Below are 21,247 nucleotides of genomic sequence, written 5' to 3'. Positions count from 1 at the left end.
AAAAAAAAAAAAAAAACACCTGCCACACCAACAGGGCTTCCGCACTCCGCATCACTGCGTTCTCACGTTGCCAGCCCAACAGGTCTGCTCTCCTTTCATTCTCATGGAAGTCTAATATCCACATAGAAACACTCAGGGATCAGGGGTGTATAGCTCGATGCATTTCTCCAAGTGGAGCAAAGCCATGCCACCAGCACTTGGATCAGGAGGCAGAACCTTGCCGGCCCCCCCAGAAACTCCCTTGTTTATCCCCATTCTTCACAGTTTTCCCTTCCACATGTTCGGTACTAATTTTCTCAAGGGACAGGAGGTCTCCAACTAACAGAGAAGTGACATGAAGCCCTGGGCTTTTCCAGAAGCCCCTCTGCCTGTGGCATGGGGTGGATGGAATGGGGCATCCCCAGAGGCAGGGGGTCAGGGAGGACTGTGTGTGATCACAGAAGAGCAGGTGCACGTGAGCAGCCCCCACAATTCCACCTGCTGATGTAGACCTTGCGATGCAGCCTACACAGTGACTAATTTGCCACTAACCGAGGTAAAGGGTCCATCAGAGGACATGTTTCCTGAGGGAAGCCCACATTGGTACTTCTACTACTCCCCCATAGTGCTTAGTTTGGAGTCAACATAAGCGCACCTGACTCTTCTGTGTTTCTGGAGGCCCGTCTTCCCACCCCAAGTCCTGACCCTCCATGCCTGTTTCGTAGAACTCTGATCCTTTTTTTTTTTTTTAAAGATTTATTTATTTATTTGAAAGGCAGAGTTACAGAGAGGCAGAGGCAGAGAGAGATAGAGAAAGAGAGAGGTCTTTCATCACTAGTTCACTCTCCATATGACAGCAATGGCCAGACCTGTGCCAATCCGAAGCCAGGAGCTTCTTCCGGGTCTTCCATGCAGGTGCAGGGGCCCAAGGACCTGGGCCATCTTCTACTGCTTTCCCAGGCCACAGCAGAGAGCTGGATTGGAAGTGGAGCAGCCGGACCCAAGCTGGGTCCATATGGGATGCTGGCACTGCAGGCGGCGGCTTTACCCACTGTGCCAGAGCGCCGGCCCCATAGAACGGCTTTGGAGTCTCCTGGCCGGGCTCCTGGGAGGCCAGACGTGTGGGAAAGGAAAGCCCAGCCTTGCCTCCTGGGGAACGAGGCAGCTGCTGGGCCACGTTTCCTCTGCCTTGCTTATTCTGCATTTTTGGGTGAGCTGTTTTTGTTTAATGTAAGCAGAGCAAATCCATCCATAGCAAAATCAGAGAAAATAACTTGTTGATGTGTAAACCAGGATGTCACAAATAACCCTGCTTGTTTAATTATAGACGGCTGAGTGCCGTGAGCAGGAAGGGGGTGGCGGCGGCGGTGCTGCCGTGGGAGGGGAAGTCAGGAGATTGTCGCAGGCGTGCCAGGGCCCTGCGGATGGGACCTTGAGGAAAATGGGAGCGCCCGGAGCCACGAAGATAAACTGGGACACATATGGTGCAGGAGTCAAGCTCGACTGAGTGGGCAGACAGTGTTCAATGCTAATGGGAGCTTGCTGGGGAGCCGCTAGACGGAAAAATTAAATCCTAGGCAACAAGAGAAAAAAGATGCGTGGAAGTAATAAGGCAGGAAGGTAGTGAATTTCGACGTTAGGAGGAATGGCTTTACAAAAAAAGTTTGTTGTTCCTCATGAGAGCAGAGACTCCTGGGCACAGAAAGAGGCTCTCCCGCCCCACCCCACCCTGCCTACCCGGGCCTCCGCTTCTGTCTCAGGAACACAGCAACAAGGACGTAATAAAGCCAGAAGCGGGCCAGCGTTGTGGCGTATCAGGTCACGCCGCTGCTCGCAACGCTGGTATCCCATATTGAAGGGCTGGTTCGAGTCCCAGCTGTTCCACTTCTGATTCAGCTTCCTGCTAATGTGCCCTAAAAAGCAGCAAAGGATGGCCCAACTACTTGGGACCGTGCCATCCCTAAGGGGAACCTAATGCAGTTCCAGGCTCTTGGTTTCAGCCTGGCCCAGCCCTAGCTGTTGCAGCCATTTGGAAAATGAACTGGTGGATGGAAGATCTCTTTCTCTCTCTCTCCCTCTCCCTCTCTCACTCTGCATTTCAAATAAGTAAATAAATTTAAAAAAAAAAGATTTATTTATTTGCAAGGCAGAGTAACAGAGAGAGAGAGAGGAAGACAGAGAGAAAGGTCTTCCATCCACTGGTTCACTCCCTAAATGGCTGCAACGGCTGGAGTTGGGCCGATCGGAAGCAGGAGTTTGGGCTCCCACGTGGGTGCAGGGGCCCAAACATTTAGACCATCTTCTGCTGCTTTCCCAAGTGCATTAGCAGGGAGCTGGATCAGAAGTGCATCAGCCAGGACTCAAACCGGCGCCCATATGGGATGCTGGCACCACAGGCGGAGGCTTAACCTCCTATGCCACAGAACCAGCCCCATAAATACATTTTTTAAAAAACCCAGAAGCAATGCAGCAGAGCATTATAGTTTCTAGCCTGAGTTTAGCTCGAGGCTTGTGTCTTGCTGGGTTCCCTGCACCTGTGTCAGAGCTCCGACCTGTGTTCTGACTGCTGTCTGAGCACCATCTCCCTCACAGACAGTCAGCTCCGGGGGCTGGCACACGTCACGGCTAACCGCTGAGTCCCAGGGCTTATCCACATGCTTAGCCTATCCTAGGTAGTTCTCAAATGCTTGCTGGGTGAATGAGTGAATGACTCCTTTCTGTTCTGCATGTCCTTAGGGTAACTGACCCTTTGCCAAGTTCTGGTTCAGAAACAGAGGCTACATTGTAGCTCCAAACTGGAAGCTACCCAAGTGCCCAACAACAATAAAATGGATAAATAAATCGTGGCATATTCGTGTAGTACAAACCGTAAAGGAGATAACTGTAACTTCAGCCAAGGAAGTGGGTACATTTCACAAATGAAATGTTGAACCAGAGAGACCGCACACAAAGGATTATGGGCTCTAGGGTTCCCCTACACAAAGTAAAGCCAGGTAAAACCATCTCTGACATTAGCAGTCAGGCTGGTGCATCACTGGGCTTTCACCCTACTGGGATCTGCCTCTCTTGTTGCTGGACACCCCAGCCCCGCATAGCAGAGACTTGTGGTTCCTGCAGACAGGCAACCCCTCAAAGTGCAGAAAATCCCACTCACCACAGGGCAGTTAGGAGACATGGAGAGGAGACTTAGGAGCAAATGTGGGAAGAGACGTGGAGAGGACCACTCTGCAGAAAGAAAGGAGAGCATGGGGCTGGCGACGTGGCCTAGCGGTTAAAGCCACTGCCCACAGTGCTAGCAGCCCATACAGGCACCGGTTGGAGTCCTGGCTGCTCTACTTCCCATCCAGCTCTCTGCTATGGCCTGGGAAAGCAGTAGAAGATGGCCCAAGTGCTTGGGCCCCTGCACCCACGTGGGAGACACAGAAGAAGCTCCTGGCTCCTGCCTTTGGATTGGTGCAGCTCCGGCCATTGTGGCCAACTGGGGAGTGAACCAGCAGATGGAAGATCTCTCTCTCTCTCTCTCTCTCTTTCTGCCTTTTCTCTCTGTGTAACTCTGCCTTTCAAATAAATAAATAAATACATCTAGGAAGAAAGAAAGAGAGAAATAAAGAAAGAAAGAGAGAGAGAGGGAGGGAGGGAGGAAGGAAGGAAGGAAGGAAGGAAGGAAGGAAGGAAGGAAGGAAGGAAGAAAAAATTTAGATCCTGGGAGATAAAGCAGGTGACAGGTGGGTGAGGAATAACCCTGAGAAACACACAGGGAAAATCAAGATCATGCCCGCTGGTATGCAGCCAGGCCAGTGTGTGCCAGCACCCCCAGTGTCAGGATGACCAGATTTTGTGAGATGAATATGCACACACTGAATATGCACTGTGAAGTTGCTGTATTTTTTGCAACAAATACCCCTCTGTGATCCTTTCCTTCCAAACCCCCAATATAGTCTGCCACATACACACAAATGTGTGTCAGCTTTGTGTTACTATAATGAAAAGCCCGAGGCAAGCTACTTTACAAAGACAAGAGCTTTATTTCGGCTTGCAGTTCTGGAGGTTCACAGTCCAAGCTCGGGCCAGTCCCAGGGGTTTGGCCTCTGATGATTGTGTTCTTGTTGGCAGAGTCCTAACTTTGCACATGGTGTCACATGGCAAGAGATGGAGCCCATGTGTCTGTCTCCGTCAATCTATGCCCTCTCTCTCTCTTGATCGCTCGCTCTCTCCTTATCAAGCCACTAGGATTCAATTATGATACTCCACCTAAGGACTTCATCACTCCCCTCAGGCTCACATTTAAACCCCAAAATTAGACTAGGTTTCCACTCTCTAAATAGCATTAACATAAGATTTTGGAGTTTAAACTCCTGTATGAGTTCAGGGATCAAACCATATTCAAACCACAGCATGGGCCTTATCTGTGTGTGATTTTTAAAATTTTTTTATACTTGTATTTTTTAGGGACAATTTTCTGCAGTTCCATTTGACTATATCAAGATCCAGTTATTTATTTTTTATTTTCTTTTTTAAGAAAAGCTTTTTCCTTTTTAAAGATTAATTTATTTATTTGAAAGAGCTACAGAGAGAGAAGAAGGGGAGAGAGAGAGAGAGAGACAAAGACAAAGAGAGAGATCTTTCATCCTCTGGTTCACTCCCTAAACGGGCACAATGGTTAGATGTGGGCCAGGCTGAAGCCAAGAGCCAGGAGCTTAATCTGGGTCTCCCACTGGGTCCAGGGGCCCAAACACTTAGACCATCCTCTGCTGCCTTCCCAGGCACATTGGAGAGAGCTGAATTGGAAGTAGAGCAGCTGGAACTTGACCTGGCACCCATATGGGATACTGAACCACGGCACTTGCCCCAGTTAGCTTTTTACACTTGATCTTAGCCAAAAGGCCAAGAAGCGATTGTAGTTAGCTTTTAAAAAATGTATTCATTAGACAGAGAGTGAGGTAGACAGAGAGCTCCTATCTTCTGTTTTACTCTCCAAATGCCCACAATGGCCAGCGCTAGGCCTGGACCAAACCTGGGAGCTGAGAACTCAAATCTGATCTCCCATGTAGGTGGCAGGCACCCAATCACTTGAGCCATCTTTGCTGCCTCCTAGGGTCCGGAGTCAGGAGCCTGAGCCAGAGACCAAATCCAACTACTCCAACATGGGACACAGGCATCTTAACCATTGTCTTAGCTGCTAAGCTGGGGGCCAGCATTGTGGTATAGCAGGTTAAGCTTCCATCTGCAAAGCCAGCATCCTATATGGGCACTGGTTTGAGACCCGGCTACTCCACTTCCAATCCAGCTTCCTGCTAATGGCCTGGGAAAGCAGTAGAAGATGGTCCAAGTGCTTGGGCCCCTGAATCCATGTGGGAGACCTGGAAGAAGCTCCTGGTTCCTGGCTTTGGCCTGGCCCAGCCCTGACCATTGTGGCCATTTGGGGAGTAAGCCAGTGGATAGAAGATCTCTCTCTTGCTCTATCTCTTCTCCTCTTTCTATAACTCTGCGTTTCAAATAAAATAAAAAATAAATCTTAGAAAAATAAATAAATAAAACTGCTGGGCCAAATGCCCACCTGCTGAGTGTGGTTTCTTTTGGGAATCCAGGAGAGACCAAGGCCCGTGCCTGGGCCTTTGAGTTGATAAATGGGACAGTTAGACAAGCAGACTCAGCAGGGACTCCGCAGGTCTCTGACCTCCCAGGAATCCTCACAGCTCTTGGGGATGGCTTTGGACTTGCATGGAATACAAACGTAGCACTTGAAGCAGATCTTATTTAGATCTTCTGGGGGTAAGAGATCACGGCCGACACCAGGGTCATGTATTAGCACAGTTGAGTGGCTATTAAATGTCTCAGCTCCCCTACTTAGTTATAAATCTCTCGATGATAGAAGCTGCATATTTGTCTTGGAGTCTCCCAAGAGTCCAAAAGCCAAATCTGCACCACACTCGGAAGTACTGACGAGTAGGACTGCCATGTAACAGCCCTGAAGGGGACATAATGTCATGACACGTGTGGCCCAGGGCAAAGAGCCAGCCTCTCAAACCTCAATTCTCTACTTCTAAATTAATGTTAAGGGGTGGGTGTGTGGCACAACATCTGAAGTTACCCCTTGGGACACCTGCATCCCGTGTCAGAGTGGGTAGCTCGGATCCCAGTTACTCCACTTCCAACTTCTTGCTAATGTGCACCCTGGGAGGCCTGTGTCATGAAAACAAAATGAAATTAGGGATAATCACAGGAGAACCATGGGACAAAGAATGTGAGGGTCCCCCTGGCACGTAACAGGTGCTGACAGAGCAGGCGCTCGGCCACCGGCGTCTATCAGCAGCAGTGCCCAAAGCCCCATCCTGCCCTTCTGCTCGCCACCTTCCTTCCTGTCCTTGTCCCTCTTGTCCAACAAAACTGACCAAGTGACTCAGCTTAAACCCAAGCTTCGACTCTGCTCTCTAAAAGGAAGTAGAGTGTTGAAGCCTGTTTGGGGGCATTGCTTTTGTACTCCCGAAAGTGTGACACACTTGTGACCCTCAAAGCCCAGCCCCACTGGGAAGATAAAGGATGTGACAGCTGTGCAGAGGGGACCGCTTTCCGAGCACCGCTCAGGACTTTGGGCACAGCTCAGTGTGATAACTGCAGCCCCCTTTCTCCCTCTCGCTCCCCCTCTTGTCACAGGCTGTGTAATTCAAGTCATTAATTTTTTCCATTCAGTGCACTGCCAATTTCTTCTCATTTTGTTCCTGGAAATCTCTTGTGTGCGTCTTCTAAATTTAAAATAAATACACTGTACATAATTGGATGCTAACCAGACAACACTGAGCAATCATACTCTCTCATTGATTCTGCAGATGTATTTGCCTCCAACATGAGTGGGAAGGTCTCCGGCATGTTCCGGATGAGATGTTAAATGGGACAAGTTGCCCACACATTCTTCAATATCGGTGTTGGCCTTTACACCATTCTCCAGTTACGATTTTACTGGAAATGAACAGTGAGAGGTTATTGCCCCCAGAATAGACACCCAAGTTATTGGAGTGGCTACCATTTTGTGCTTGCAGGCTTGAGTAGAAAGAACCCAGGCATAGGCCGCATGAGACGGGAGCTCTGGCTGCAGGTGCACCATAAAGCGCGTATGCACGGAATGACAAGTGCTCACACAGTAGACTTCAATATGCTTAGCTGTGCAATTAAGAGATGGGCCTGGATTGTTTCTTTCCCCAAAGTGTAGGATACATCCTTGAGAGATACTCAAAATTATTTTAAAAGTACAGGGATGGGGCTGGTCTTGTGGTGCAGTGGGTTAAGCCATCCACCTATGCTGCCAGCATCCCATAAGAGTGCCATTTCCAGTTCTGGTTGCTCCACTTCCAACCCAGCTCCCTGCTAATGCACCTAGGAAAACAGCAACAGATCTCCCAATACTTGGGTCCCTGCCACCCACATGGGAGACCGGGATGGAGTTCCCCTGTCTTGGTATAGCCCTGACCATTGTGGCCATTTGGGGAGTGAACCAGTGGATGAAAGATCTTTCTCCAAGCTGAAGCAGGGCCCAAGTACTCAGACCATCCTCCTCTGCCCTCCCAGGCACATGGTATTCCAGATGACATAGCTCTAAGATGTAGAGGCTTTGTCAGCCCAGCCCTCTGAGAGACTGGGTGGGGAGAATCCCTGCCAACCTGCATGGGATGCAAAGCACGCGTGAGAAGTAACTGTGCAACATGTTAAAGACACAGAGGTTTTTAAAATACAGTATGTTACAACCTGATATCAATACCATAGTAGGAGGCTCATTTTCTTTTTTTAAAGATTTATTTATTTATTTGAAAAGCAAAGTTACAGTGAGGCAGAGGCAGAGAGAGACAGAGAGAAGTCTTCCATCTGCTGGTTCACTCTCCAATTGGCTGCAACAGCAGGTGCTGCACCGATCTGAAGCCAGGAGCCAGGAGCTTCTTTCAGGTCTCCCACGTGGGTGCAGGGGCCCAAGGACTTGGACCATCTTCTGCTGCTATCCCAGGTCACGGTAGAGTGACGGATTGGAAGTGGAGCAGCCAGGACTCGAAATGGTGCCCACATGGGATGTTGGCACTGCACGCCGGCAGCTTTACCTGCTACACCACAGCACACACCCAGTCATTTCCTTTTAAATTCTAGCTTTTTCTGATTTCATCAAGGAGGAAGTCTGTTGGTGATAGTGGGTTTAAACATTATAATCTCATTTTTGACTAAAAGAGTGCAGACTTTGGGCTCGGTGCTCTCCAGCAGGCCAAAGCATGCAGGAATCGGTTTGTTGAGGCGGCCATAGCGAAGCATCACAGACCCGGGGATTAAACCACAGAACTTTACATTCTCAGCGTTCTGGAGGCTCAGGGTCCAAGATGGAAGTGTCCACAGGTTTCCTCGAGGTTTGCCTGCTGGGCTTGCCGATGGCACCTTCTCCAGCGAGCTCTCATGACCGCTCCTTTGCGTACGGCTGTGCCTTCTTACAAGGGCACCAGTCCTGTTGGATCAGCACCCACTCTAGCCCTGCTAACCCCATTTTAACTTAATTATCTCTTTAAAGGCCCTGTGTCCAAACACAGTCACATTCTGAATCCTGGGTCTCCGGGCTTCCCCACGAATTTTGAGGGACTATAGTTCAACCCACAACATCTGGCTGGATTTTTAGGCTATTATTATTATTTTTAGGATATTATATTATCTTTCACTTGTTTTTGGAGGACTGAGTGATGCTTCCTACCTGGGTCAAGTCATGCCAGTTCTCGGCTTATGATTGTGATGATGCAAATTATTCACGGACTATGAATGTAAATAAGTTGTAGAAAGGTTGATTTGAGGAAAAACCACAAGAATTAACAGTATACCAAAAGTCGTGATGGGAGATATAAATTTTAGCAAGCATTGCTTAGGTGACTTAGAAAAGCTGTCCCAGTTCCGGGATAGCTTTCATTTTATTCATCTATTGTTTTTATGCATCTATTTGATTGAATGTCTCATTGGAGTTGGCTGTTAGAGTGGCTACAGAGTCAAGCGAACAGTGCTACGGGACCAGAGGAGGAAATCATTTAGTTCTGCTGAAATTTTAAGAGAGGGAGAGGCTAATTAGCCGCAGAAGAAAACCATGCATAAAATCCAGGACTTGCGTTAGGGTTATGCTTTCTCCAGAGACGATTTTTAAACACATTTGTTTTTCCACTTGACGAGGAACTTTAGATCTTCCCAGAGTCCAGTTGTCTGATGCGAAATGCAGATTGGAAACATTCAGACCTACTTGTGAAAATAGATTTCTTAGTCAAATGGAATCACAACGGGAGAGCCTTCCGTTAAATAAACTCCTCTGAACCGAAAGTTTATCTGGGGATAATTCATAAACTGTTTTCACTGTGGGTCCCTATCTTGGTCATATAATGAAGTACAGATATTTGTGTTGCTCCTACTAAATGCAGGCCCTGTTTTCCATGCTACAGTGAGGGGAGGCAGGGAGGTAAGACAGATGAGGTGCTGTCTCTGGGGGCTCACACTCTAGCAAAGATTGACAGTAAGCCAACAGATGGAGGAGAGAGATTCAGAGAGAATAATTGCTGTATTAGTCCATTTTCTGTTTCTATTACAGAATGCCCAAGGCTAGGTACTTTATACAGAAAAGAGGTTCATTCAGTCCATGGTTTTTGAGGTCCAAGAGCATGGTCCCAAAGTCTACTGGGCTGTAGTGAGGACATCACATTTGTGGATGCTATCACTGTAGGAGCAGGTGCAAGAGGGAGCGGTCATATGATGAGACAGGAAGTAAGGGAGAAAACCAAAAAGATAGGCCTGCTTTCTAACAACCCGTTCTTGAGAGATCTAATGCACTCTGCAAGATCAGCCTCATCACCCACAGGCAGAGCCCCTAGGGCCTGACCACCCTTCCCTAGGCCTCTCTCTGACAGTCCGTCACGTGTCATACTGGGGACCAAGATCCAGCCCGTGAGCTTTTGGAGGACATGCTCAAAACACAGCAGATGCTCTGAGGCGATGAGAAGGGGAATGATGGGGAGGGGAGTGGCTGCCTCCGATGATGTCGTCCAGGAAGCCTCTCCGAGGGGTTGACATTTGAGGTGAGATCTAAGTGACAGGAGGGAGCCAGTGGGAAGAGTGTCCCAGACTTGGAAACAGGAAGCAGGCCTGTTTCTGAGGCCCGGTGGGCAGGGGAGAGGGGTGAGAAGTAAATTCAGGGAGGTGGGCCAGGGCCGCATCACATTCAGAGCCCGTGGGCTGGGGTAAGGAGCACGGACTTGCTCCAGGGGTGGGGAAAGCCACTGGAAATTTCTGAGCAGGGAACGGAGCCATCTTGTTCAGAATAATGGCTGCCTTTGTGAGCACAAAGTGCCTGGCCTCAGGCTCAGCAGCGCCACCTACCTGCAGTCAGACTGTGGACAACCTCTCCAAGTTCAATTTCTGCACCTCGGGGTCAAAACCAGCTCCCTACACAAGTGACAAAGTCACACAAATTCTCCACGGCAGGAGTTGGCAAGATTTTTCCAGCAGAGAATCTGTTCCAGGAGAGAATCTGAGTTGCAACCCTTTAAAGTTTTTCTGTTGAAATCCTGAGCCCCAGGATCTCCGGATGTGGCCTTATTGGAAGTAGGGTCTGCAATCCACTGTGGCTGCTGCTCTGATCAAAGGGGAAACTGGATGCAGACGGCACACAGGGAGAAGGCGAGCTGAAGGTAAAGATGGAGGTCAGAGCGGTGCTTGTACAAGCCAAGGACAGCCAAAGACTCCAACAAAGCAGCAGAACCCAGGGAGGAGGCTAGGAACAGGTTCTCCCTCACACCCTCAGAAGGAGCCCACCTTAGCCCTGGCCTTCCAGCTCCAGATCCACGAGACAATGCATTTCTTTTCTTTTCTTTTCTTTTCTTTTTCTTTCTTTCTTTCTTTCTTTTTTTTTTTTTTTTTTTTTTTTGACAGGCAGAGTGGACAGTGAGAGAGAGAGAGAGACAGAGAGAAAGGTCTTCCTTTTCTGTTGGTTCACCCCCCAGTGGCCGCTGTGGCTGGCGTCTTGCGGCCGGTGCACTGCGCTGATCTGAAGCCAGGAGCCAGGTGCTTCTCCTGGTCTCCCATGCCGGTGCAGGGCCCAAGGACTTGGACCATCCTCCACTGCCTTCCCGGGCCACAGCAGAGAGCTGGCCTGGAAGAGGGGCAACCGGGACAGAATCCAGTGCCCCGACTGGGACTAGAACCTGGGGTGCCGGTGCCGCAAGCAGAGGATTAGCCTAGTGAGCCACGGCACCAGCCGAGACAATGCATTTCTGACATGGGAGCCGCCCAGTCAGAGATGCCTCATTGTAGCAGCCTTGGCAAACTCATTTAATGTCCACAGAACACATTTCAGGCTTTGCAGGCCAGATGATTTTTTTTAAGATGTATGTAATTTGATAGAGAGAGGGAGAGACAGAGAGTGAAAAGTCTTCTATCCCCTGGTTTGCTCCCCAAATGGCCGTTGAAGTCAGGAGCCAGGAGCTTCTTCCAGTCTCCCTCGTGGGTGCAGGGGCCCAAGCACTTGGGCCATTTTTGCTGCTTTCCCAGGCCATTAGTAAGGAGCTGGATTGAAAGCGGAGCAGCTGGGAATCGAGTAGTACCCGTATGGGATGCTGGCACTGCAGTTGGCGGCTTCACCTGCTGTGCCACAGCGCCAGCCCCAGGCCACACGGTTTCTCTCAAGTGACTCAGCCGGCCACAGCAGCACAGCAGCAGCTGCAGACAGCACACAAGCAAATGGGCACGACTGAGTTCCAAGAAACCCAGGCACAGATCCGTGTCGCGGGCAGGCTGCACTTGGCCTGTGGCTGGCAACCTGCTAACCACTGTCGCACAGAAATGCCTGCCTCATTTCCCCCACCGAGGGCCCGGCTGTTTGGAAACTACACAGAACCTTCTCCATGGAGACTTCCACCTTTGTTTGGGATTTCGTAATTATGATGAGAGCTAATATTTACAGAGTGCTTGACTTGTAGCAGGACCTGTGCTAAGTACTTTATGTGAATTTCCTTACTTAATACTCCCAAGTGCCCAGTAGCGTAGGAATTACTCTTTTCAACTGCATCTTATAGATAAACAAACTGAACACAACAAGTTAACTGAGTTGTTAAAAGTCTGGCCTGATGCAGAGCCAGGATTCAACCCTGCAGTCTGTTAGTTTAGCAACACACACACACACACACACAAGGTTGCTTCAAGAAGCTCATGCAAAATGCAATTAAAATATCATTTTATTTTGGTGCAAAAATATTGTGAAACCCATGCATACGCGGCATCTTCAAAGAGTTTGTGAAATGTATACGATGAGAAAACTACACATGGATTTCAAATTTTTCCTAGGAACATTTTCAAGGTTTTTCTTCCCTTTCATTCTAGTTTCCTAGCCTTTGACCTTTTTTTCCCAGCAGAAAAATATGTTTAAGTAATTTTCTCCTCCAACTAAGATATGCAATCCTTTCCTTTTCCTTCTGGTAGCATAACTACCAGAAACAGTTTTGAAAAATTATTTGGCTGGTGCCGCGGCTCAATAGGCTAATCCTCCGCCTTGTGGCGCTGGCACACAGGATTCTAGTCCCAGTTGGGGCGCCGGATTCTATCCTGGTTGCCCCTCTTCCAGGCCAGCTCTCTGCTATGGCCCGGGAAGGCAGTGGAGGATGGCCCAAGTGCTTGGGCCCTGCACCCGCATGGGAGACCAGGAGAAGCACCTGGCTCCTGGCTTTGGATCAGTGCGGTGCGCCGGCCACAGCGCACCGGCCGCGGCGGCCATTGGAGGGTGAACCAACAGAAAAGGAAGACCTTTCTCTCTGTCTCTCCCTCTCACTGTCCACTCTGCCTGTCAAAAAGAGAGAGAGAGAGAGAGAGAGAGAGCTTGATCTTCTATCTGCTGGTTCACTCCCCAAATGGTCACACAGCTAGGGCTGGGCCATGCTGAAGCCAAGAGCCTGGAATTCCATCTGGGTCTCCCACATGAGCGGCAGGGATCCAGTTTCTTGATCCATTACCTATGCCTCTTGGGCACATTAGCAAGCAACTGGGTCAGAAATGGAGGCTGGATTCTCTCCTGGGCATTCTGACACGGGATTCAGGTGTCCCGAGTGGTGGCTTCACCTGCTGTGCCACAGCATCCACCCCTACTTGTCTCGGTTCTCATTCTTGGAGCAACTATTCCTTTTTCCTTATGAACATTATTTAAAACAACAATATCAAGGGGCTGGCGCTGTGGTGCAGTGGGTTAACGCCCTGGCCTGAAGCACCAGCGTCCTATATGGGCGCCGGTTCTAGTCCTGGCTGCTCCACTTTCCATCCAGCTCTCTGCTATGGCCCGGGGAAGCAGTAGAAGATGGCCTAAGTCCTTGGGTCCCTGCACCCCCATGGGAAACCTGGAAGACGCTCCTGACTCCTGGCTTCGGATCGGCATTGCACAGGCCGTTGCAGCCAATTGGGGAGTGAACCAGCAGGTGGAAGACCTCTCTCCCTCTCTCTCTCTGCCTCTCCTCTCTCTGTAACTCTGACTTTCAAATAAAACAAATCTTTTTTTAAAAAAAGAGAGATAAATATAAGCTCATTAAAAAAAGAAAAAATAATATCAAATTTTAATAATCCTGTTAGTCTTGCTATTTCCGCAAGGACAATGGGCTGATGGGGCCATACGGTAACCCAGTATGTGGACTGTCTGCTGTGTAGTCAGGGCAGTTGATGGACGAGCAGCAGCGCTCAAGTGTTGCTCTTTCATGTCTTCAGACTCACTCACTCCTCTGTTGCCCTCCACTCCCACCGGCACCATCCCATAGCTGGATTGTTGCAATGGTTGGTCCCTATGCCTCTAACTGGTGTCTTTTCTCGTTTCTTCCGTGTGCTACTATCTGATCCATCTTCCTAAAACACCTCTTCTGTTACATCCTTGTTGTGCTAGGGAACATCCAGTGGCCCCCTGCAGCCCCTCAATCAGGCTCGACATCTGGCTTCCATCCTCGCAAACGTGGCCTTTTTAATGCGAGTAAATAGAGAATTTCTTTCAAGGAAAATACGTTTCACGTTCCAGCAGAATGGCTCTGGTTTGTGTACAGCATTCCTCCTGCTAAAAATCTCAGTATCACCCATAGGAATTTGTGAAAGTAGAGTACGCAAATCAGTAGTGTATAAAGGCGAGCAGTTCCCCCAAAGTCACCCCGGCAGTGTGACACAGAGAACCCGCACAACGAAGGATCGAGCCCCAGGTTCAAGCCACATGATGGAAACATTCCATCTAGTTAAGAGGCCGACTGTATGCATGTGAGCCAAGAAAACACTGAATATATTTTTAAAATACCTAGTCTATGCAGCAGGGTAAGCCCACGCTGTAAGCAGTGGTCTCTAGGTGTCCGTGGCCTGCGGTGGTAATTTATTTCTGACTCACATAATGAACAGGTGTTCCAAGGCAGGTGTTTCCAAGGCAGGTGTTTGTGGCTGGTGGGCAGCCCTCTTCCCTTTGGTCATTCAGGGTCCCAGCCTCCCTCTACCCCGTGAAAAGAACTCATGGATGCCAGTTTCTTCAACCACGGAAGGGGAGAGGGCCAGTGTGGAGGAGGTACAGCTGCTTTCTGAAAAACCTGGTTCAGACATAGTGTTCACGCTCCGTCCTCAGGCAGAACCAATGGCACCTGCACACAGCGGTGTCTGGGAAGTGAGTCCCTGGCTGGGCAGCCACTTCCCAACAACAGCCCCCTGCTGTGGGAAGCACATGAAGGATTTCCATGGACAGCTAGGTACCTCTGCTATGTGGAAAGACCTTTGATACAGAGTTCAGTGATAACTTGGTGCTTGGCTGATTATGCATAAAACCTGTTCAAGTTATAGCAGTCAGGCAGAAGCAAAAAAAAAAAAAAAAGGAAATTGTACTATTTTTCCTAAAAACTGCTTTTGAAAAAAATTTAATGACTTGTTTATTTGAAAGGCAGAGGTAGAGATGGTGGGAGACAGAGAGAAATCATGCGTTTGCTGGTTTACGTCTCAAGTTTCTGTAAGAGCCAGGGCTGGGCCAGGCCAAAGCTAGGAGTTGGGAACTCGTTCCCAGAATCCCATGCGGGTGGCAGGAATCCAAGTACTTGGGCACCACCTGCTGCCTCCCAGGGTGCCGGAGTTAGGGGCAGGGCCAGGACTCAAACCCAGGCCAAACTATAAACTGTTTCTTATTACAGACGCTCCCCTGGCTCACTCCTAATCTGCGGTCCCCAGACCTCAGCGCGGTCATCACATCCTCAGTGGAGCCTTCCCTGAGGCCCCTGCCTAAGCCACATTTCTGTGCTGCACACACTTCCGTCCCATGTGCTTCCCATGGGAAACCCGCAGTGTGGTTCACGTTTGAGTGTGTGTGATGGTTACGTGAGCGCCAGTCTCCCTGTTACACTCTGAGACCCACGAGGGCAGATGTAACCAATGTTTTTCTTCCTACTTTATTCCCAACATCTGACCCAGTCGGTTCTCGATATATAACCATTGACTGAAGAAATTAAGTAACGTTTGTTCATTGTATAAAAATTGGAAATACAGGTCTATAAAACAAAAAATGAATTCAACAAATCATATGTAGGCTCTTTTGTTTTATTTTATTTTATTCAGTAATTGCTGAGTTACTGGTGTGTAATGAGCATTCCTCCCATATCTTAGTGACTTTCAATAACAAATGTCTATTTTTTAAAAATATTTTATTTACTTGAGAGGTAGAGTTACATACAGACAGAGAGAGGGAAAGACACAGAGAGAGGTCTTCCATCCGCTGGTTCATTCCCCAAATGGCTACAATGGCTGGCGCTGTGCCAATCTGAAGCCAGGAGCCAGGAGCTTCTTCCAGATCTCCCACAGGGGTGCAGAGGCCCGAGCACTTGTACCGTCTTCCACTGCTTTCCCAGGTCATTAGCAGAGAGCTGGATCAGGATAGAAGCAGCTGGAACTTAACAAGTGCCCATAGGGGATGCTGGCACGGCAGGCAGAGGCTTAGCCCACTACACCACAGCGCCAGGCCCCAACAAGTGTCTATTTCTAACTCAAAGATCTGTGAGTTGGCTGTAGCCTGATTTTAAGTTTCAGGTTCAGGTCCAAGTCCACTCATCTTATGTCTTTTTTTTTAAAGATTTATTTTCTTTATTTGAAAGTCAGTTACAGAGAGAGGAGAAAAGACAAAGATTGTCCATCCACTGGTTCATTCCCCAATATGGCTGCAATGACCAGGGCTGGGCCAGGCGGAAGCCAGGAGCCAGGAGTTTCATCTGGGTCTCCCATGTGGGTGGCAGGGGCTCAAACACCTGGGCCATCTTCCATTGCTTTTCCCAGGCTGTTAGCAGGGAGCTGGATCAGAAGCGGAGCAACCAGCCTGCAAACTGGCACCCATGTGAGATGCTAGCATCAGAGACAGAAGCTTTAAATAATCACTATGCTGCAACCCCAGCCCCTCAACCTATATCTTTTGCCAAGACCTAGACTGAAAATTCAGCCAGTAGCTGGGGTGTGTTCCCCTTGTGGCCTTGAACAGGAGTGCAAATGGTCAAACAAATCCACATAAGCACAGTTAAGACCCGTACTTGGATGTGGTGGACATTTTCACTGTTCGTATTCTACTAGCAAAGCAACATGGCCATGGGAGACAGGAAAAGACTTTGCTCCAGTGAGCCTGTGCAAGAATGGAGAAGTAAAAGAAATGCAACAAGATAGGGTGATCTGTTACATCCCCATCCTGGCTTTGTGTTCCATATGTTTAAAGATTACGGGGCCGGCATTGTGGTATAACTGGTTAAGCTGCCACCTGCAATGCTGGCATCCTGTATGGGCACCAGTTCAACTCCTGGCTGCTCCACTTCCAATACAACTCCCTGCTAATGTGCCTAGGAAAGCAGCAGAAGATGGCCCAAGTCCTTGGGCCCCTGCGCCCATGCAGGAGTCCTGGATGAAGCTTTCTGGCTCCTGATTTTGGCCTAGGCCAGCCCAGGCCATTGGGGTCATTTGGGGAGTGAACCAGTGGATAGAAGACCTCTCTCTCTAGCTCTCCCTCCCTCTCTCTGTAACTCTGCCTTACTTAATACAAAGGCAGGGGGCGGGGAGAGAGAGAGAAAGAGAGAGAGAGAGAGAGAGAGAGAGAGAGAGAGAGAATGTGTACCTGTGGGCACTTCATAAAGTTCACAGAAAATAGAATTAAAACTTATTTTGAGGCTGGCGCCATGGCTTAACAGGCTAATCCTCCACCTTGCGGCGCTGGCACACCGGGTTCTAGTCCCGGTTGGGGCACCGGATTCTGTCCCGGTTGCCCCTCTTCCAGGTCAGCTCTCTGCTGTGGCCCGGGAAGGCAGTGGAGGATGGCCCAAGTCCTTGGGCCCTGCACCGGCATAGGAGACCAGGAGAAGCACCTGGCTCCTGGCTTCGGATCAGCGAGATGCGCCGGCTGCAGCAGCCATTGGAGGGTGAACCAATGGCAAAAAGGAAGACCTTTCTCTCTGTCTCTCTCTCTCTCACTATTCACTCTGCCTGCAAAAAACAAAAAAACAAAAAAACAAAAAAAAAACAACTTATTTTGGTACAAAAAATTTGAAATACATGCATAGTTTTTTAATAATATATATTTTCTGTGAACTTTTTGAAGACCTCTCAGATATGCAATTCAGCCCAATTATATAGTCCTCTTAAGTCAGAGTATTTAAAGTTAATGAGCTCCTAAGGGGACGAAGGCATTGTCGCTATATGAGCTTTAATGTATGTATAGCATTTGATTTATGTAGAAAACACACACACACCTACATCACTTCATCACCTGTTGTTCTGGTGCTCAACGATCCTCAATGAGGAGAAGTCCTGGCCCCCCCAGCAGTTGGGTCTTTCCTCAGCAGACACAGAAGACAACAGGTCAGCCCTGCCACGATCATTTCCTTTCGATCGCCTTTTTGATCCATGAGCCACAGAAGTTGATTTCTTCCATGGACAAACAATAACCACATACTTAACAGTCACTCTGTCTGCGAGCTTTTGCTGTATTCAAATCCAACTGACTTAAATAAATCCTGACTTATTAAATAAGAAGGGAATGGCTTACTGGGCTCTTATATGGGAGTTGTTCAGCTGCCAGGGTGAAACGTGAATCAGAAAATCAAGGAGAAAGGACATTTTTTTTTTTTTTTGACAGACAGAGTGGACAGCGAGAGAGAGAGAGACAGAGAGAAAGGTCTTCCTTTGCCATTGGTTCACCCTCCAATGGCCGCTGCGGTTGGCGCGCTGCGACCGGCGCACCGCGCTGATCCAATGGCAGGAGCCAGGTGCTTCTGCTGGTCTCCCATGGGGTGCAGGGCCCAAGGACTTGGGCCATCCTCCACTGCACTCCCTGGCCACAGCAGAGAGCTGGCCTGGAAGAGGGGCAACCGGGACAGAATCCGGCGCCCCGACCTGGACTAGAACCCGGTGTGCCAGCGCCGCAAGGCGGAGGATTAGCCTAGTGAGCCGCGGCGCAGGCCGAAAGGACATTTTAAAGGCCTCTCGGCACACTCATATTTGAAGGGGGAAAGTGTACTTGTTCAAACATTTATGTTGCTTCATTTCTGCTTCAATCAAAGGCAATAAATACCATAAGTGGGTTCTTCTACCCTAAGTTTTCCTTGTATTATTTTTGACATATTCTATCTTGAGTTTAAAATGGGCTAGATTAAACATAACACAAGATTCAAAGCTCAAATTGATAACTATAAATAGAAATTAAGGATTTCAAGCAGCCTAGAGCCAGGCTAGGTGGCCAACACCTCATTGTGGACGCACAGGAGACTGTGGGGCAGAGTGCCTGGCCCCAGGCTTGGCACACAGTCTCTGCTCCCTCGACATTAGGTTCGTCTCCCTCTAAGGAAGACCTAGGTTGAGGGTCACACAATTCTGTCCCAAGGCACCGGCCAGCCCAGAGATGTTACAGGTCAGTAAAGCAGTCATCCAACTTCCCCGACTCTATTTGTGCCTGTGTGCGTAGAATCTGACACTTTGTGGAAGACAGCATTTAGCCTAGTGGCTAACACACCTGCATCGCACATTGGAGAATACCTGGGTTTCTTTTTAAGCTTTGGCTCCTGAGATCGCCAACCCTGGGAGGCAGCAGATGGTGGCCTAAGTAATTGGGGTCCAGCCACCCACATGGTAGACATGGATCCCCAGCTTCCAACTTTGGCCTGACCCAGTCCCAAGCACTGTGGGCATTTGAGGAATGAACCAGCAGGTTGGAGTGCTGTCTGCTTATTTGTCTTCCAAACAAATAAAAGACTCCCTGTCACCTCTTGAGCAGAACACAAGTGTTTCTGCCCTCCTACCTAGGTCCTGCCCATGCCAGTGGGCTACCGTCTTCCTTGAAGTGTGCCATCCAGTTAAGCCAAAGACCAGGCTTGAAAAGGAAGTCTCTTCTCTTGGGCCTTGACTCACTGCTGCTGATTCCATTGACTGAGGGAAGACAAGGCAAAACCTGGAAAGCCAAGGTCAATATCAGAACATGTGCCAGGTGGATGGAGGCTGGAAACTACCCCTGAGGAAGCATGCTCTTGATTTCTGCTGGGCAGTGTTTTGATGATCTGTTTCTGCATAGGAAACCACCCCTAAATTCATCAGCTTAAAATAATAAGTTATTTTTCTCTCTTTCCAGTCCATGGGTTGACCAGGTGGCTCTTCTGTTGCTTGTGTTTAAAGTCTTGTGTCAGTTGTGTCTGCAGTTCTCTGGGAGCTGGGCCTCCCTCCCTCTCCATGGAGTCTTGGAATCTCTTCTTCCTGCTGGGTCTCTCCAGCAAGGTAGTCAGACTTCTTACCTGGAATTTCACGGTTCCCAAGAGGCAGACAGGGGAACTACTTGGTATGGTCTGAATGTCTGTGCCCTTCCCAAATTCTGTGTTGAAATCTAATCTCCTTTGTGAAGGAATCGAGGTGGGGCTTAGGGAGGTGATGAGGGAGTGAGAGCTGAGCCCTCGGAAATACAATTGGTGCTGAATGAGTCAACTTTTCATGACTGCAACGAAAATACTGGAGAGAAGCTACTGAGGTAGGAAGAAGGTTCATTTCAACTTGCAGTTTTGGAGATTCACAGTCCAAGATCAGATGGCCCCATTAGTCTGGATCTGATGAGAGCATTGGATTGTGGAACACACGCAGAATGAGGATTATATGGGTAGCCAGGGAGCAGGGAGAGCAGCTGGGCCCAACTCACCTTTTCAAGCCACCCTTTCATGAGAACTAGCTTCTGGGGGCACATCCCAATGACCTAGAGGCCTCCCACTGGGCTACCTCCCTGGTGTCATACTTGGAAAGAGTCTCTACCCTTGACCCATGAACCACTAACATAAGAATTGGAGAGAAGCCCCTAATCCACGGGCCTTTGGGGGACATGTAAAATGTCATCCATATAACAGTGCCCTTGTAAAAGAGGCCTGCGAGAGGCTTCTTGCCCCTTCCATCACGTGCAGGCACAGCGAGAAGATGCCATCGTGGACCAGAGAGCGGGCCCTCACCGGACCTGGGGCCTCTCTGTGCCTTGACCCTGGACTTCCCAGCCTCTAGAACTATGAGAAAGGAATTTCTATTGTTTGAAAGCTGCCCGGTCTATCGCATTTTGTTACAGAAGCCTGAACTAGGACATTGTTGGACCAACTGAGGGCTCAGGCCCAGAAGCGGCACAAGGCCTCTTTCCCCTGGGGCCAGACGAGAGAGTGGCAATTCATTCCACCTTCCCGAGGCGTGTGAGGCGAGGGACACCGACAAGGGCCGTCTGGTCACCTTTCATCCTCCGCAGGTGGGATTTGGACGGACTGCCGGGGGCTTCCCCTGGTCCCGGTTCCTTGCACTTGGGCGTGTTTCTGTTGGGCTGCATTCTCATTGGTGATTGGCTGTTCTTCAGGATGCTGCCATCTCCGAGCCCTTGGCTCATCAGCCGTCGCTATTGTTTCAGTCCATTGGCTGCTGTTTCGTCTCCTTGTGTGCTTGCACGTGTGTTTACACATGTGTGTTACTGGGGAACAAAACAAGTCATAAAATAAAGCAGGAAAGAACAGATTCAAGGGCTGGGTGGCATGTAGGCCCAGCTAACAAACTCTGGGACTTCAGTTATTTTCAGAGGCGATGTTTGTTAAGTCTGTAAGAAAAAGACACAAGAGATGCAGGGGCATTTTAGTCAATAATTAGCAAGGCCTACTGGTTTCAGGGACTGTTTTCAGTGGAGAACATATTGCAAGAGGAAACTCCCATCTCACCACCCTTTTCATCAAGCCTATTAAGCTAATGATTTTATTTTAACAAT

The sequence above is a fragment of the Lepus europaeus genome, chromosome 22 (assembly GCF_033115175.1).
Source record: "Lepus europaeus isolate LE1 chromosome 22, mLepTim1.pri, whole genome shotgun sequence".
NCBI lineage: Eukaryota > Metazoa > Chordata > Mammalia > Lagomorpha > Leporidae > Lepus > Lepus europaeus.
This window is presented reverse-complemented; position numbering follows the sequence as displayed.